The 20,393-nt window shown below is 43.7% G+C and overlaps 1 pseudogene; it reads right to left on the reverse strand.

The window, feature by feature from the left end:
- LOC120050693 overlaps positions 1 to 20,393 on the reverse strand; it is a 125,884-nt pseudogene that overhangs the window by 482 nt on the left and 105,009 nt on the right.

The raw sequence follows: 20,393 nt of genomic DNA on the forward strand, positions 1-20,393 counted from the left end.
GCCCACCATGGGAATTGAACCGACAACGCTGACGTTACAAGCTCCATGCTCTACCAACGGAACTACATGGGACCACAGTAGTTGGGACTAGCCTACAGTAGTCAAGATACTGGATTGCGCACACACGCATGCACGCACGCACGCACGCACACAAACGCCACACACACACACAGTCCCTGTCTCTCTAGGGGACAGAAAATTACGATCTTCAGAGCACAGCGAAGGAAAAAGAGATAAACAACAGTAGTATTAAAAGGCTAAGCATGTGCCTTTTGTCATTTCCATATTTCAGGGCTCATTGAAACCAACGGCTGAGATTTTGTATTGTGCCCCAGAGCACCTAGCTAACACAAAATGTCTGAGAGAATACTTCTGAAAGACAGAGCCTTGGGATTCCACAGTCCAAACCCCATGGGATCCCCTAGAAAAGCCTATTTAGAATCGGCTTCATACCAGCAGACTCCCACTGTCAGGACGACACATCTGGTGTCTACTGCTGCAGAGATAATAATGCAAACAGAGAAGTGGTGACTAAGGGCGCATGTCAAAAGCCTTCCTCGGCACAGCACCCCCCCCTCAAAAGAGAAGCCTTTCGTGAACTAACACTCGCACTTGACTCTCTTCCCCCTACTATCTCTAACTTCACTGATATATTGAGGAAAAATGTACTTACTATAACTGTGATATAAGGTTGTCCCACCTAGCTACAGTATCTTAAGATGAATGCACTAACTGTAAGCCGCTCTGGATAAGAGCGTCTGCTAAATGACTAAAATGTAACGGAATATGCAAACACTGGGCGTCAGAAAGTGACAACTGTTTTCTGATCAAACAAATGTGTTTCTACTTTCCACTACCAGTTCGGTGAGACTACACAAGACAATAAACTCTTAATTTATCAAGGCTACAGCAGAGACGTCACAGACTATGCCTGGGAAGTTTCACGGAGTAACGAAATTCCAGTCGCCACTTATCATTACAACATGGGGGCTCATTTTCTAAAACGGTGCAGACGACTGCGGCTCATTACTGTGAAAACATAGGCAAGCTCTTTTCTCTGACACTACAGATATCCACTGGAAATGAGACGCCGCAACTACGACGAGGCAGCGGCGGCAACACTCGGGCCGGGGTTGAAATGGAGCCTGGGCCTTAGCTACGTTTAATCAGGAAACCCTTCACACCCATAAACGGGAGATACACTCTTGCCTTTCATTTCTCTCCAGCGGACAGGAGAATAGATTACATTCTTCCATCTTTCGCGGATTTACAGTGTTCTATACGGTGGCAGGGGCTGTGCCGGCAGTGTCTCTTGCTCCCGTACTCTACTCTCTGAAAGGGCAACCTTGTTTCACAGATAACCCCCCCCCCCCCCCTCGCGGGCTGCCACGCTAAGAATAGCGGTAGCCCGAGAGAGTGTGATCTCCGGGGAACATCATCGGGAGGTGACTGACGGATTAGAAAATATAATTTTGAGGAAAGAGATAATTGGTCTATCGGGCCGACATCCTCTTTATAGGGAAACACAAGGAGAAAATACATTAATTAATGCGGGGAAGAGAGCAGAGGAGAGAAAACGCAGAAAATAACTAGTTGAGTTGGTTATTAATAGGCTGGAAATGTTTTTTCCCCTTAAAGTGGCAGCAGAAACACAGGACACAGTTTTCCAGTCCCCCTCACTAGCCTATGGATTCCAGCACAGCTAGCTGGTGTAGGCTTCGTCTGGCTGGTGCCGTCCCTCACACTCTCAGCCAGAGAGCTACTATGGGCAGCTTCGCAAATATCAACCCTGACAAATTTAGGCCACCACTGATTGCCACTGGGACACATATGCTTGCTTCGCACTGCACACACACACACACACACACACACACACACACACACACACACACACACACACACACACACACACACACACACACACACACACACACACACACACACACACACACACACACACACACACACACACACACAGCCAAAAGCAGCTCTGAGCTTTCTCATTGTTCTTCTCCCTCTCCCTCCATCATTGACTCGACATGTCAACAGAGGACAATACTTCACGTAGAAATGCAAATTAATGAGCTAATGGAATTAGCTCCAAACTAGAACTGTGAATCAATGATAATAGCAAGCAGCCCAAAACTATAAGGGAGAGGAGGGGACATTTCCTGAGGCAATTCCGACTTGATAATGGAGAAATAAATTATTCAGGGTTCGAGCCCATTGAAAATAATCAATGATCAGCTATGACGCCCTGTTAGAAAAGGCTGTTTTTGACGGCGGATGGTTTACGCATAGCTTCCCTTGTTTCTCTCTCTTTCTCTCCCTCCTCCTCCCCCCTCTGTCTCAGCAAAAAGAGCATCTGACATTTCCACCAAACGCACAGGTGTTCAATAATTCAACGAGCGCAGGAGGAGAACAGTGATCCAAACATACACAACAATTGCTTTTTATTGTAGCAGTCTCCATTTTTATTGCCCTGCAGAATTTTGTTTACAGTGAGACACCTGGCTGTGGGTTATTCACAGTGGCTTCTTCCAAAGGGAGAAAAACAGACCTGTCCAGGAGAACGGAGGATGGGGCAGATGTGAGAAAATAATCGAACAAAGATTGGAGTACTGTAATCGGGAATGTATGTTCAGAAAGAGTTATGTAGTGAAGCAAAACAAGCTATGTTGTCGCAGGAAACTCTAGTCAGACTTACAGCACATCAGCTGACAATGTCGAAACCAAATGTATTATCATTCTTCAATAAAATATGAGGTCAAACAAATGCAGTTCCCCCGGACACACGCTGTGATTTTGTTAATTACATGTTGTGTGACTCTCCAGGCTACTCTTTTTAGAAATTCAGGAGTGAGAAGACCTATTTTCAGTGAGTGAAGAGGGTATCCTGCAGACAAAGCGTTACAAACTGACCTACACACTGGTTGTAATGTGGTTGTAATCATTATAACCAGTTTTGTCTATTGGGTAAAGGGCTCAGACTTGTTATGTATCTATAGTCACAAGAGCGACAGAGCGAGTGACAGAGTGATGAGATCAGCGATGTTTAGAGGGATGTTTGGAGGAGTTGGGCTGGGCTGAGGGGAAAAAGAGCTGGGAGGAGGCCCAGTGCCAAAGCAGGAAACCCACTCTAATTGGTTCCAGTCAGCTAGAGAGAAGACTGCTCCCATTAGCCTGGGACAATCATGCACCCTTTTCTCGCTCTCTCTCTTTCCCTCTGTCTCCGAAACTCTGACTTGCACACACACACACACACACACACACACACACACACACACACACACACACACACACACACACACACACACACACACACACACACACACACACACACACACACACACACACACACACACACACACACACACACACACACACACACACACACACACTTGGAGTCCATATACTGTATGTCTGGTCGGTTTAGCACAACACACTTTACATTTCTTATACAGCCACTCTAGTCTCTTCAAATTGAGATGTTTTCCCACCCTCAAACAATCTTTGTTTGTTTTAATGTTGATTGCAAGTCATGCCATACTAAACATGCTATATTTTCAAGTAATTCATCTATAGTCCGGAGGGATGTTATCCTATACGCACCAATGTAATTGAGAAATAATCTCGAGTAACCGCAGCATACAGGAATCGGAACATCTTCCGCATTTGCATAGAATTGTTTGTCTTTTCAGTTTGTATTTTTTTCTTAAAGCTTTGTTTTCTATTGTCTCCTTTTCTCTCTGTTGCTTTTCACACTGATGTCATACTGAGCGGAGCATAGAGACTCTCTGCATCCAATTTATATTATTCTCGAAACCCCTGAAACAAGAACTGGGGGGATACATCTAAACCATCCTTCATCTGAAAATAACCATGATGAAATTGGTGCTTCAAACCCGACACATTATACACACGCATCATGATATGTAGGTCACTTCTAAACTGAGACAGTTCATTGACTACGGGAGCATGGGATTTGCATTATCATGCAATGTAATGTATCGGCAATCTTGCCAAGAATACATTTCTTTGACACAAGTCTCACAAAACAAAAAAGCATAACAGTCGTACAAGGTATATCAATCACATGCCTCGTCAGATCGGGGGTTTATCTGAGGCAATTTGCAGATCCAGGGGATTTTGGGGCGGCAGGAATAAGCATTCATTTTCATGTTGCGTATGTTGCTTTAGGCCTGGGGATGGGCAGCGGAAAGACGAGTGTAGCATTTCATTCACAAGAGGGAACGGGGGAAGGCTGCTCACTGAGACAACACCCTTGAAAGGCCTGTTAGTTCTTCCTGAGATTATATTCCGAGATGAGAGGAAAAAGGAGCAGACCGGGGACTCTCCAGACTCCATGCTATGCGAATGGTGCCAAGCAGTACTGCTAGTAACCCACAAGGCACTGGGGTAGTAATGCGATACACATTTAGCGATGCTGGATCAGGTTTTCACAACGCGGATGTGTTTGGGCTTGTTTCGTTTGTCTCTTCGTCTTTGGGATGAGTTTCTATACAGTCTCGGCTGTTGAAGAGGAGATCTCAATATCTTTTCACTTCAAAGACACAGGCTCTAAGACAGGCTCTCTTTTTTCATGATGGCGTGGTTTTGCCAATGTTGAGGGCTGTCCTATTGTCATCATTGATGTGGTTGTGAGAGTGAAGAAATTGCTTTCTATAAACCACACACATAGCCACCCCAATAGTACATGCGATTTTCCAAACTGTAGAGCTTTATTGAACAAAAGAGATGACATCACAGTCTGGCAAAGAACACACAAAAATGTGAGTTCAGTTACTGAGAAATCCCAAATGAGGAGAAAATGTGTGTCTCTCAAGATGTCTACCTTCATTAGTGCTAGATATAGATGACAGCTACATGTTAGCAGTAGAAGAAGACATAGTGGTACCTCTGTAAGAGGGTTTGGCTCAGGTTCGAACACTAATCTGCGTCCGCCGGCCCGAATGAAAGGTAGGTGGCGGAAGAAAGACCTGTTCCCTCTCAAAAAAGCGATGGCAGCCTTCGGGTTCAGATCTTCACCTAGCTTGGAAGAGATGTGGGCACAGAAATCAATTTGCATTCCATTAAACTTTCCTATTTCGCCCTCTCGACTTTCTTTATTAATCCGACAAGTCATTCATTTTCTAATTAGACCCAACAGACAAGTAGGGTTACAAAACAACACTCCCTATTTTTTTCAGAGCGGGAGAACTCATCTTCGTCCAATGGTTACGCAACAGGGCCAGGTTGGATGATAATGGAAGAGTCTTTTCTTTTTGCAGTTTTGCTGTTACTGGCCCACTTCTGGTCAACATGTGGCCCCTAACACTTGTTTTGGAGGGGTGGGGAGGAGGGTCTTTGGAAATACCAAACCAAAGAAGAGGAGAAGCCAGAAATCTTTGTGAGTGCTTGTTTGTCCAGTCATGTAAATGGTTGAAGAAAATCTGTGCAAAGTCTGTGTGCAAAGTCAGTGAGCAACACATATGCTAAAGTAACTGACAAGTATAGCTTTCAGTCGAGGGCAATTAAATGTCTCCGTGTCATGCAAGGTTACTAATGATGTGAGGACTTGGCACACCTTGGTTAGACTAGATGTACTATAAGTGTGCATAGTTGATATTCGTCTTTCATTTTGACAGATTTTGTTAACCCTTCATGCTGTAAAACAAGGGGGGTGGAGGGGGGGTTGTCAGCAAATCCTCAACCCTTGACTGAGAAAGTGTTGGAACACTGAATCTCATTTCGACACACAAATCCGGAGGAACCACCTGGTGCACCAGTCGCTCACATTCCCTTCATGTTAAATTCAACAGCATCTCTCCCCTATCTGCACCGACGCCCCAGATCTCCAAGACAATGAGTGGAAGAGACACATTGCACATGACAAAATAATGTGCCTAAATAAAGTGAAAGAAAGAAAGAAAGAAAAGAGAGGAAGAGAGGGAAGAGAGCAAGAGGGAGAAATCGAGAGAAATCGAGAGAGATTCTCTCACGATGAGAACAAGAAACTATGCTGAGGCCCCGAATTAAAATTCAAGCTCAGATGAGCAGAAGAAGTCTCCCGGCGGAACGTCAGCGATTTAATTATTAAGATCTCCTGTCACAAAAGAGGGGGAAACACTTCTATCTATCAATAGATGGATCTGGGGAGAAAGAGATAATAAGTGTTCTTCCATGCACATCACGATGGTGGGGCCAAATGAAGCAGGCATCCAGTAGGGCCAGTGGGAGGCTGGATACAAGACACACAAGGGGCCATATGATTATGAGTATGATAATCATTCCATAAATGTATCGCTGACTGGAACAGAGCGGTAGGGGGTTGATGTCACAGCTAGCTTACCACTGACAAATTCTCTATAGAGGGATATACCATTGGAGATGTTGATGTATTTTTACAAACATGTTACCCTACTCATCTGATCTAGGTGTGTGTGTGTGTGTCCCACTGAAATCACCTCTATTATAATGGATAACGCCATTGTAATGATGTCATTCCAACAGGAGACATTTATTTTAGATAATGACCAGATGAAGACCTAATAATGGGAACGCTGTTTTAATTGCGATGGGAATTCTGTTTTTAATACTGTGGGGGGAGGGGGGGGGGGGGGGGGGGGGGGGGGGAGGGGGGGGGGGGCATTGCAACGTTCATATAAGGTTTTATTATTATTGGTTAGGGTGTGTTCTTCACATATGCAGCTAAAAGCTGAATTCCAGACAAGAAAAATTAAAAATAACTACCTGAAAAGAACTACAGATCCAGTTCAACTCACTGTCAATGAGTACGGTTACATGCACAAAATAATGCGATTATTGTGGATAGTCAGATTGTGTAACGGCTCTCGTCGTTGGAAGGAGAGGAGGACCAAAGCGCAGCGTGGTATGTATCCATATTTATTGGAATACTACTTTCAATACGAACAAAAAAACAATAAACAGACGAAAACAACGAAGCTACAGTCCTGAACCTGAGAACATAAAACACATGAACGCACGAACAGGAACAATCACCCACAAACAAACAGTGAAAACAGGCTACCTTAATATGGTTCCCAATCAGAGACAATGACAAACACCTGCCTCTGATTGAGAACCATATTAGGCCAAACAACAAACCCAACATAGAAACACAAAACATAGAATGCCCACCCAGCTCACGTCCTGACCAACTAAACAAAGACTAAACAAAGGAAATAAGGTCAGGAACGTGACAGATTGATATAATAGTTTGATTAAAACGTTTACATGCTTTGCAAGAAGAACGATTTACCTATTAATCCTATTTACATGGACACATCTCAAATCTGGCTACCTGATAATATACTCTGACAAATGCAGAAAATCGCCAATCAAAATGAACATTCTACCGCAGAGAACATGTTATTTTTGGGAAGCATATTTGGATCTCAGTTCGGACATATGAAGTTTGTATGTGAAAACTACATCTAAGATCAGTTGTTCCCGAACACACTTCACTCGCCCTAAAGAGGGAGACCCGCTCGGCTGGTGCTAGCACATTCACAGATCAAATACACATCCGGAACGCAGATTAAGGAGTTTACATGTCCTAATAATTTGAAAGATTGCTCAGAAAAATTAGGTGTTTTAATCGGAGTATGCTTACTTTGATTTTGACCTTACACCGACTAAGATAAGCAGAGTAACGTGTTCACATGACTATTGCATAATCTGCCTACTGCCATAATTGGTTTAATATCGAGTTACTAGTGTGCATGTAAACGTACTCAATGAAGGAGTTAGAGCAGTCACCAACGTTACGACGTAAGGTATACAAAAATCACTGACTGTGTTGAAAATCAGCTTATAGTCAATTAGATGTATTCTTTTTTCAGTATGAAATGTAGCAACTCTGGGTGCTATCAGCTTTCATACTACTAAAATAAAAACAAATCAAGCAAATCAAAATCTTATCTGTGTGTGGGCCACACATCTATTATTCCATGTACTCTATATTGTTTCAGGTGATCAGCGTTAGTAGAGTCAAACTATTTACAACGTGCATGTGCTGCTTTTTGAATTCATTTGTTTTTAGTGTGGGTTGTTTGCTGAGGAAAAGGGGTGGAGATGAGTGGGAGAGGTGAGTCAATTAAGATATTAAAGAGCAGGCTCAGGTGGTGAAACACCCTGGAGGGAGAGGGGCCCTTGGGACATTCAGCATTTCCCCAGTGGATAGTTTAAAAAGGTAGTCTGGTCCCAGATGTGCTGCCCTCATAGCCTGGTTCCTCTCTAGGTTTCTTCCTAGGTTTTGGCCTTTCTAGGGAGTTTTTCCTAGCCACCGTGCTTCTACACCTGCATTGCTTGCTGTTTGGGGTTTTAGGCTGTGTTTCTGTACAGCACTTAGAGATATCAGCTGATGTACGAAGGGCTATATAAATAAATTTGATTTGATTTGCTCTCTTGCCAACTCCTATGCCATTGTCATGCCATTGGCAAGACAGCATAAACAGATCTGGGACCAGGCTTCCAAAAAAAGCAAAGCATTAATAAGAAGGAGGGGGAAAAAACAGTGAGATGACAATGATTAAACAGGTGACAATTCATCAGGAAATGTACTCGCGCTCAGGGATGGTCTGTCAATTATTTGTCAATATGAAAGCGCTTCCATCGCTCGCTTACACAGTTGCCTACTTGCCATCTGTTCCGATCGCAAGCTGCCGTTGAGTCTTTCCTGTGAATCAGAGACCGGATGGGCCCCTGCTTTGAAGACGGCCCATAATGGGACAGTTGCGTGGTACACAACATGCCCATACCTGCAGATGGATGGAGTTTTTGATTTGGATGAGCGAAACCAGTGCGGATGCTGTTACCTTGAGATACAGCACCAGAAGCATTTACACAGAAAGGGATGATCGATCCAGCCAGCATGGATATGGTGTTGCCATGATTAGCCTTTCAAAACGTCTGTGCATTCCGGTGTCAGAGACAGAGTCTTGATCTCGACAGTCTTGGCCCTATTATGGTCTTGGTCTTGGCCTGTATCTTGACTTCATCACTGGTTGGCCTTGAGGAACCAGCAACAGATTCTGACAGCTAGCCTATAGCGAGCTACTGCACAGACAGCCATGTGAGGGTAGCTAGAGTAATAAAGCATGTCTACTTTTCTCTACCAGTAACCACAGTGACCAGGAGGAAAAGGAAACATTGCTTGCCAAGGTTTATCATACTTGAAGACACTAACTACCTTTAAGAGGACAACGGTACATGGGGACGGCGATTGTTTGTCGAAGGATCAGAGGCTAACACGCGGCTGCTGCTTCCTCTTCGCCTGGGGTCTTGCTTCGGCACTGTAAATAACTCAAAGCCCGGGCTCTCCATGGGGGGGGCTCCACTGCAGGGATTTTCCAGTATTTGCCTTTACGACTTGAACCTCCAGTGGGGGCCTGGAGTCCCAGGCTCAGAATATATGAGTAATAAACCCTCCCTCCCCTAGAAGCGAGGCCCCGGCCTTTGAGATATTGATGGTCTGGGATAAATCCCGCATGGGCAGCGTCGAGGGCAGCGGCGGCTCTGGATGGAGCGGCGAGCCAGAGCTCAAGTAATAACGTGGCCCTTACTGTCGTCATCATGGCAGGCTGCCGAGAAAAAGCTTAGCGGGAGAGTGCAGAGATCAACAGCCGACATGATTCACACCACAGCGTGGTGCAACGTTCATATAAGGTTTTATTATTATTGGTTAGGGTGTGTTCTTCACATATGCAGCTAAAAGCTGAATTCCAGACAAGAAAAATTAAAAATAACTACCTGAAAAGAACTACAGATCCAGTTCAACTCACTGTCAATGAGTACGGTTACATGCACAAAATAATGCGATTATTGTGGATAGTCAGATTGTGTAACGGCTCTCGTCGTTGGAAGGAGAGGAGGACCAAAGCGCAGCGTGGTATGTATCCATATTTATTGGAATACTACTTTCAATACGAACAAAAAAACAATAAACAGACGAAAACAACGAAGCTACAGTCCTGAACCTGAGAACATAAAACACATGAACGCACGAACAGGAACAATCACCCACAAACAAACAGTGAAAACAGGCTACCTTAATATGGTTCCCAATCAGAGACAATGACAAACACCTGCCTCTGATTGAGAACCATATTAGGCCAAACAACAAACCCAACATAGAAACACAAAACATAGAATGCCCACCCAGCTCACGTCCTGACCAACTAAACAAAGACTAAACAAAGGAAATAAGGTCAGGAACGTGACAGATTGATATAATAGTTTGATTAAAACGTTTACATGCTTTGCAAGAAGAACGATTTACCTATTAATCCTATTTACATGGACACATCTCAAATCTGGCTACCTGATAATATACTCTGACAAATGCAGAAAATCGCCAATCAAAATGAACATTCTACCGCAGAGAACATGTTATTTTTGGGAAGCATATTTGGATCTCAGTTCGGACATATGAAGTTTGTATGTGAAAACTACATCTAAGATCAGTTGTTCCCGAACACACTTCACTCGCCCTAAAGAGGGAGACCCGCTCGGCTGGTGCTAGCACATTCACAGATCAAATACACATCCGGAACGCAGATTAAGGAGTTTACATGTCCTAATAATTTGAAAGATTGCTCAGAAAAATTAGGTGTTTTAATCGGAGTATGCTTACTTTGATTTTGACCTTACACCGACTAAGATAAGCAGAGTAACGTGTTCACATGACTATTGCATAATCTGCCTACTGCCATAATTGGTTTAATATCGAGTTACTAGTGTGCATGTAAACGTACTCAATGAAGGAGTTAGAGCAGTCACCAACGTTACGACGTAAGGTATACAAAAATCACTGACTGTGTTGAAAATCAGCTTATAGTCAATTAGATGTATTCTTTTTTCAGTATGAAATGTAGCAACTCTGGGTGCTATCAGCTTTCATACTACTAAAATAAAAACAAATCAAGCAAATCAAAATCTTATCTGTGTGTGGGCCACACATCTATTATTCCATGTACTCTATATTGTTTCAGGTGATCAGCGTTAGTAGAGTCAAACTATTTACAACGTGCATGTGCTGCTTTTTGAATTCATTTGTTTTTAGTGTGGGTTGTTTGCTGAGGAAAAGGGGTGGAGATGAGTGGGAGAGGTGAGTCAATTAAGATATTAAAGAGCAGGCTCAGGTGGTGAAACACCCTGGAGGGAGAGGGGCCCTTGGGACATTCAGCATTTCCCCAGTGGATAGTTTAAAAAGGTAGTCTGGTCCCAGATGTGCTGCCCTCATAGCCTGGTTCCTCTCTAGGTTTCTTCCTAGGTTTTGGCCTTTCTAGGGAGTTTTTCCTAGCCACCGTGCTTCTACACCTGCATTGCTTGCTGTTTGGGGTTTTAGGCTGTGTTTCTGTACAGCACTTAGAGATATTAGCTGATGTACGAAGGGCTATATAAATAAATTTGATTTGATTTGCTCTCTTGCCAACTCCTATGCCATTGTCATGCCATTGGCAAGACAGCATAAACAGATCTGGGACCAGGCTTCCAAAAAAAGCAAAGCATTAATAAGAAGGAGGGGGAAAAAACAGTGAGATGACAATGATTAAACAGGTGACAATTCATCAGGAAATGTACTCGCGCTCAGGGATGGTCTGTCAATTATTTGTCAATATGAAAGCGCTTCCATCGCTCGCTTACACAGTTGCCTACTTGCCATCTGTTCCGATCGCAAGCTGCCGTTGAGTCTTTCCTGTGAATCAGAGACCGGATGGGCCCCTGCTTTGAAGACGGCCCATAATGGGACAGTTGCGTGGTACACAACATGCCCATACCTGCAGATGGATGGAGTTTTTGATTTGGATGAGCGAAACCAGTGCGGATGCTGTTACCTTGAGATACAGCACCAGAAGCATTTACACAGAAAGGGATGATCGATCCAGCCAGCATGGATATGGTGTTGCCATGATTAGCCTTTCAAAACGTCTGTGCATTCCGGTGTCAGAGACAGAGTCTTGATCTCGACAGTCTTGGCCCTATTATGGTCTTGGTCTTGGCCTGTATCTTGACTTCATCACTGGTTGGCCTTGAGGAACCAGCAACAGATTCTGACAGCTAGCCTATAGCGAGCTACTGCACAGACAGCCATGTGAGGGTAGCTAGAGTAATAAAGCATGTCTACTTTTCTCTACCAGTAACCACAGTGACCAGGAGGAAAAGGAAACATTGCTTGCCAAGGTTTATCATACTTGAAGACACTAACTACCTTTAAGAGGACAACGGTACATGGGGACGGCGATTGTTTGTCGAAGGATCAGAGGCTAACACGCGGCTGCTGCTTCCTCTTCGCCTGGGGTCTTGCTTCGGCACTGTAAATAACTCAAAGCCCGGGCTCTCCATGGGGGGGGCTCCACTGCAGGGATTTTCCAGTATTTGCCTTTACGACTTGAACCTCCAGTGGGGGCCTGGAGTCCCAGGCTCAGAATATATGAGTAATAAACCCTCCCTCCCCTAGAAGCGAGGCCCCGGCCTTTGAGATATTGATGGTCTGGGATAAATCCCGCATGGGCAGCGTCGAGGGCAGCGGCGGCTCTGGATGGAGCGGCGAGCCAGAGCTCAAGTAATAACGTGGCCCTTACTGTCGTCATCATGGCAGGCTGCCGAGAAAAAGCTTAGCGGGAGAGTGCAGAGATCAACAGCCGACATGATTCACACCACAGCGTGGCAGGTGGATAGGGCCTTGCTTCTGAGTGCGTATGCAACTAGACTGTGTTTGTGTGTGTGTGTGAGTAGGTCAGTGAGGGGTTAGAAGACATTACGCTTCTTTCTCCATCTGATTGAATTCCCCTGCCAGAGACCAAGACACATTACAGTGGGAGGAAAATGATGTGAGCAGGTCACACACAGTTAGCCTGAACCCACCGAGGCCCTCTGCTGTACTTTGCATCCACTCCCTTCTCATTACCCAGACTACGGAGCTCAGTTCAATCAAACTAGTTGAAGCAATGCTGTTAACGCAGTATCTCTGTTTACACACACTGACAGCACACCTCTTGTCTGGAACCTGAAGTAGAGTTTATCTAACGTTAATTTTACAATTGTTTTGTAGAATGCCTGAGAGAAAGTCAGTTTTTGTGACTTCTATACTCCAAAATGAATGAAAATAAAAAAGATGCTGACAGCACCTAAAATATTATTTTCCCTTCTAGAAATCATTTATCCTTTATTTAACTAGGCAGTCAGTTAAGAACAAATTCTTATTTACAATGACGGCCTACCGACGATGCTGGGCCAATTGTACGCTGCCCTATGGGACTCCCAATCACAGCCGGATGTGAGATACATGTTATCAGGCTGCTGTGTTATTTAGTAATAAGCATTATCACCTGTATCATAAATTATGCAGCATAGTGGCTATAAAAAAAATAGGCTGAAGCATGGGGTTGCCCATCTGTATTTGTGCTAATTATTAGCTAGATTAGTGCTTGCTAAACTTTTTAAGTTACGCCCCCCTTTCATCATGGGAGAGCATCCTGTGCCCCGCCCCCCCATGCCCCCTTTTTTCCTCCCCGATTGAATGAACTGCTACTATTTTTACACAAAAATATGGTACAAGAATAACACAATTGTTCGCATTAAGTTAATAAATTTGCCTTATACTCATCAAGAAACACTACATACAAACACCTGGTTTCCCTTCCATATTGAAATCAATAAGAAACATTTAATAAAGGACAAATAAACTAGCTTACTGCTTTGCAATGTGGCATGCATCCATACACACTAAATACAAATAGTTCTATATAGTGCTAAATAAGGGTTATTTGGCTTGTAACCATAGCGGATCCCTTTAAGGTGCTATATATAAAGCGAGACCGATTCAAGACCAAGACTGGAGCAAATTGAGTCCGAGTCAAGACCGAGACCGGGAGGGGGGCGAGGGTTCCGAGACCGAGCCAAGACCGAGACCCCAGAAAAATGTGAGTCCAATTCAAGACCGTGAATTGTGTCAAATCGCCACCAAAACAAAAGTTAATAATCTCCAGTATTTCTGTGTTAATATGTCAGAAGAAAATATGGATTCTTTAGACCAGGGGTATGTAAACTTTTACAGCCTGAGACCCAAATTAAAATATTCCCCCTTTTTGCCATGGGGTAGAGAGAACATTTAGACATTTTATAACAAATGTCCTGCAATTCTACACATTTTGCCATGAATTATGCCCTATATCTGAGTGAGAGTGACTAAGAAAATCAATGTGTGACCCACCTGGAGGTCAAGGCCCCTGGGCACGTGCCCTGCTTGCCCGGTCGGTATTCATCCACGATAACTAAAAGTTTAGAAAGCTGGCTAGAATAACTTACCAATCCAAAATGTGTTAGCTGACATGACTAATTGAGTGACTGTCATGACAAGAGAAAAACTGCTGATGCATAACCAAATTTCGAAATTGCACCTTGAGTCTTCTATTATTCAACATGAAAGGTATGATCCGTTGTAGCTCAGCTGGTAGAGCATGGTGCTTGTAACAACAGCGTCGTGGGTTTGATGCCCAGGACCACCCATAAGTAAAATGGTGGCACACATGACAGTAAGTTGCTTTGGATTAAAGTGTCTGCTAAATGGCATATGTTATATGATATGTTCTAACTCTCAACAGTAATTTGAGACCTTGATTGAGTTCCTAATTATTATGGGCTCGCCTACCAACCAGTAAGAACTCTGGCTCTCACAGACCTGTTAGTTTTTCTTTAAGAAGCTTTTTCTTTAAGAAGGACAATAGGCAAGCAGCTTGGTGAGAAGGCAACAACTGTTGGCGCAATTATTAGAAAATGGAAGAAGTTCAAGATGACGGTCAATCACCCTCGGTCTGGGGCTCCATGCAAGATCTCACCTCGTGGGGCATCAATGATCATGAGGAAGGTGAGGGATCAGCCCAGAACTACACGGCAGGACCTGGTCAATGACCTGAAGAGAGCTGGGACCACAGTCTCAAAGAAAACCATTAGTAACACACTACGCCGTCATGGATTAAAATCCTGCAGCGCACGCAAGGTCCCCCTGCTCAAGCCAGCGCATGTCCAGGCCCGTCTGAAGTTCGCCAATGACCATCTGGATGATCCAGAGGAGGAATGGGAGAAGGTCATGTGATCTGACGAGACAAAAATAGAGCTTTTTGGTCTAAACTCCACTCGCCGTGTTTGGAGGAAGAAGAAGGATGAGTACAACCCCAAGAATACCATCCCAACCGTGAAGCATGGAGGTGGAAACATCATTCTTTGGGGATGCTTTTCTGCAAAGGGGACAGGACGACTGCACCGTATTGAGGGGAGGATTGATGGGGCCATGTATCGCGAGATCTTGGCCAACAACCTCCTTCCCTCAGTAAGAGCATTGAAGATGGGTCGTGGCTGGGTCTTCCAGTATGACAACGACCCGAAACACACAGCCAGGGCAACTAAGGAGTGGCTCCGTAAGAAGCATCTCAAGGTCCTGGAGTGGCCTAGCCACTCTCCAGACCTGAACCCAATAGAAAATCTTTGGAGGGAGCTGAAAGTCCGTATTGCCCAGCGACAGCCCCAAAACCTGAAGGATCTGGAGAAGGTCTGTATGGAGGAGTGGGCCAAAATCCCTGCTGCAGTGTGTGCAAACCTGGTCAAGAACTACAGGAAACGTATGATCTCTGTAATCGCAAACAAAGGTTTCTGTACCAAATATTAAGTTCTGCTTTTCTGATGTATCAAATACTTATGTCATGCAATAAAATGCAAATTAATTACTTAAAAATCAAACAATGTGATTTTCTGGATTTTTGTTTTAGATTCCGTCTCTCACAGTTGAAGTGTACCTATGATAAAAAGTACAGACCTCTACATGCTTTGTAAGTAGGAAAACCTGCAAAATCGGCAGTGTATCAAATACTTCTTCTCCCCACTGTATATATATATATATTATATTTGAGATTCTTCAAAGTAGCCACCCTTTGCCTTGATTACAGCTTTGCAAACTGTTGGCATTCTCTCAGCCAGCTTCATGAGGTAGTCACCTGGAAAGCATGTCAATTAACAGGTGTGCCTTGTTAAAAGTGCATTTGTGGAATTTCTTTCGTTCTTAATGCGTTTGAGCCAATCAGTTGTGTTGTGACAAGGTAGGGGTGGTATACAGAAGATAGCCCTATTTGGTAAAAGACCAAGTCCATATTATGGCAAGAACAGATCAAATAAGCAAAGAAAAATGACAGTCCATCATTACTTTAAGACATGAAGGTCAGTCAATCCAGAAAATTTGAAGAACTTTTAAAGTTTCTACAAGTGCAGTCGCAAAAACCATCAAGCGCAATGATAAAACTGTCTCTCATGAGGATCGCCACAAAAAAGGAAGAACTAGTGGTACCTCTGCTGCAGAGGATACGTTCGTTAGACTTAACTGCACCTCAGAAAGTGCAGCCCAAATAAATGCTTCACAGAGTTCAAGTAACAGACTCATCTCAACATCAACAGTTCAGAGAAGACTGCGTGAATCAGGCCTTCATGGTGGAATTGCTGCAAAGAAACCACTACTAAAGGACACCAATAAGAAGAAAAGACTTGCTTGGGCCAAGAAACACGAGCAATGGACATTAGACCGGTGGAAATCTGTCCTTTGGTCTGATGAGTCCAAATGTGAGATTTTTGGTTCCACCCGTCGTGTCTTTATAAGATGCAGAGTAGGTGAACAGATGATCTCCGCATGTCTGGTTCCCACCGTGAAGCATGGGGTAGGTGGTGTGATGCTGTTGGGTGCATTGCTGGTGACACTGTCAGTGATTTATTTAGAATTCAAGGCACACTTAACCAGCATGGCTACCCCAGCACTCTGCAGCGATACGCCATCCCATCTGGTTTGCGCTTAGTGTGACTATCATTTGTTTTTCAACAGGACAATGTCCCAATACATCTCCAGGCTGTGCAAGGGCTATTTGACCAAGAAGGAGAGTGATGGAGTGCTGCATCAGAGGACCTGGCCTCCACAATCACCCGACCTCAACCCAATTGAGATGATTTGGGAAGAGTCGGACCGCAGAGTGAAGGAAAAGCACCCAACAATTGCTCAGCATATGTGGGAACTCCTTCAAGACTGTTGGAAAAGCATTCCAGGTGAAGCTGGTTGAGAGAATGCCAAGCGTGTGCAAAGCTGTCATCAAGGCAAAGGGTGGCTACTTTGAAGAATCTCAAATATAAAATATATTTTGATTTGTTTAACGCTTTTTTGGTTACTATATGAATCCTTGTGTGTTATTTCATAGTTTTGAATTCTTCACTATTATTTTACAATGTAGAAAATAGTACAAATAAAGAAAACCCTTGAATGAATAGGTGTGTTCCAACTTCTGACTGGTACTGCATATTTATATTCCGGAATCTGCCATTGCTAGTTCTTATATTTCTTAATTTCTATATTTTTATTTGGGGGATTTATGTGTATTGTTATGTACTACAATGTTGGAGCTAAAAACATTAGCATTTTTCTGCACCTGCAATAACATCTGAAAAATATGTGTACGCGACCAATAAATGTTGATTTGAGGGACCCTCTTAGTGTGTATCAATGAAGATTAGGGTGGCTCAATTTCTATTACAGATTCTCAAATTGAAATAAAACATTTTGTTAGTTCTGGAGGTATTTTAATGGTGATTATTAGGTTGCATAAACATGATTAGTGGTTTCCCCTCACAATTGTTGCCTTCAAATTGGCATAATTAAGGAGGATAGGCTGCTACTGTTGGTCAATGGTCAGGGTCTGGGAGACAGGCAAACTGCCTCTGACTTGGGAGAAAAATTAATGAACACAAGGGGAGACAGAGAGCTGGTTTCAAGTGCAGGGCGCAGCAGGGTGTTTATTGCAGAGGACCACAGGAGGAGGCAGGTAACTGGGTCCAGGGGCAGGCAGAAGGTCATACACAGGGGGTCCAAAAGGGCAACAGTACAGGCAGGGAAAAGGCTTGTAACGTAGTCCGGGAGATCAGTCAATAGGTTGATAACAGGAAATCCAATAGGCTAAAGTACAGGCAGGGAATAGGCAAAAGGCATCGTTAGTGAGGCAGGCAAAAACTATCATATACAGGACAAGTACATCACAGGAAACCCATGCTCTGAAAGCCGTGTATCACAAAACAAACAATACCTCACAGTGATGGGGTGCAAAGAACTGAACTAAATAGTGTGTGATAATGACATACAGGTGTGTGAACAGGTGATTATAATTCAGGTGATTGGGATCACCTGAAGTGAGCTGCGTTCAGGGGATCTAGGTGTTTGAGAGTGGGAGCTGGAAAGTGGGCTGGAAAGTGAGCTGCGTTCAGGGGATCTACGTGTTTGAGGGTGTGAGTTGGAAGCAGATGTTACAGAAACAGGCTTGCTTGAGTCTACTGCCTAAGATTAATAGAAACAACCCTTCTCTAATAGCCTAATATAAACTCAATCTTTTAAGATTCAAAATACTATCAAAAGTTTCCTTTGAACACTCAAAGTTCAGCCCAATATAACCGTTACCAATTACTAGTTTTGAGAAATAGTGCTCTAATGTGCTTAGCCATAATAGATTGTGACCCTACACTTGCTTACAGCTACACTGGGCCCGTACACGCTTCCTGTTTAGGTTAAAACACCACAAAGCCGGTGTGAGATAATGCTCGGAAAAATGTACCTCAATCCAGGGCTGATAAATGTGTTGTACTATGAATTGTCCCATTATCCCAACTGTTACACCGAGAAGATTGAAGGACTGCTCATTTTTAAGTAAGCTACTGTTTTCGTCCTCATGTTAGCTAGCAGTAGCCACAGCAGCCATTATGGATGGAATGACATGTTGCATTGCAAAACAAAAGGAGCTGATTGGCTGACACTGCCATTCCAAAATGGCTGCTGTGGCTTCTGCTATCTATCATGAGGACGAAAAGGGCAGTTTTCCAGAAAACTACCAGTCATTCAGTCTTCTCGGCGTAACAGATAATTATCACGACTCAGGATATGACCCTGATGCAGACACGGGAGGCGGATAGTACAGTTCTCAGATGATTTATTAGAAACACGGGGCAGGCAAAGTGCAGGTCGAGGGCAGGCAGAGGTTGGCGATCAGGTCAGAGTCAGTCAGGTACAGGATGGAAGGCAGGCTAGGGGTCAGGGCAGGCAGAGGTTCGTAATCAGGTCAAAGTCAGGCAGGTAAAGGACGACAGGCAGGCAGAATGGTCAGAACCGGGAAAAACTAGGAAACAGAACTAGAGAAACAGGAAGGCGGGAGAGAACGCTGGTAAGACCTGACAAGATGAACTGGCAACAGATAAACAGAGAACACAGGTATAAATACACAGGGGATAATGGGAAGATGGGCGACACCTGGAGGGGTGTGGAGACAAGCACAAAGACAGGTGAAACAGATCAGGGTGTGACAATAATGGGACAATTCGGAGTACAAAGCATTTGTCATCCCTGGATTGAGGTATGTTTTTCTGAGCCATACAGTCCCAGTCAAAAGTTTGGACACACCTACTCATTCAAGAGTTTTTCTTAATTTGACTATTTTCTACATTGTAGAATAATAGTGAAGAAATCAAAACTATGAAATAACTCATATGGAATCATGTAGTAACCAAAAAAGTGTTAAACAAATCAAAATATATTTTATATTTGAGATTCTTCAAAGTAGCCACCCTTTGCTTTTGCACATTCTTGGCATTCTCTCAACCAGCTTCACCTGGAATGATTTTCAATGTGGAACATAGTAAAAATAAAGACAAACCCTTGAATGAGTAGGTGTGTCCAAACTTTTTATTGGTGCTGTATCGCGCAGGCTCCAGGGTGTCTTAATCTTAACAGGAAGCCTGTCCAACCCCAGTGCAGCTGTAAGAAAGTTTAGGGTCGGAATCTATTCTGGGTAATACGCGAGATGCGCATTTCATCACTTCAAAATAGAAACTTTCTCCATTTGAAAAAACATCACTTTCTATATCACTCTTATTCATGCTGCTGAATTTACCATGTTAAATTTGACTAATATTTTTAAGTTTCAAGTTTCATAGTTAGCTCACAGATTTGAGGGTTTGTTAAGAAGAGAGAGAAAGAGAAAGGAGATATTGCGCGTTTATCTGTTCTCCTTACAAGTTTGCTCCCTTTCACAAACCACGGCCTCTGAGGACCGGCCCAAACCAAGAGCATATTGGCGGCAATCCAATCATAAAATTAGGAATTGAGTAGCACAGTGTTGTGTAAAGACACAGAAAGCTAGTTACTGCCTGATGCTTTATGGTGTATTTTTTTCCCTATCAATCAAATGCATCATGGTATATTATTGGGGGGGGTCAAATTGACCCGTCTCTAATATAGAGGAGGGGGGCAGGTTCTTGACCCCTCCTGTCCACCCCACAAGATACACAGCTGTGGGTGA

Source organism: Salvelinus namaycush, chromosome 7 (genome assembly GCF_016432855.1).
Source record: "Salvelinus namaycush isolate Seneca chromosome 7, SaNama_1.0, whole genome shotgun sequence".
In the NCBI taxonomy this organism is placed as follows: Eukaryota; Metazoa; Chordata; class Actinopteri; order Salmoniformes; family Salmonidae; genus Salvelinus; species Salvelinus namaycush.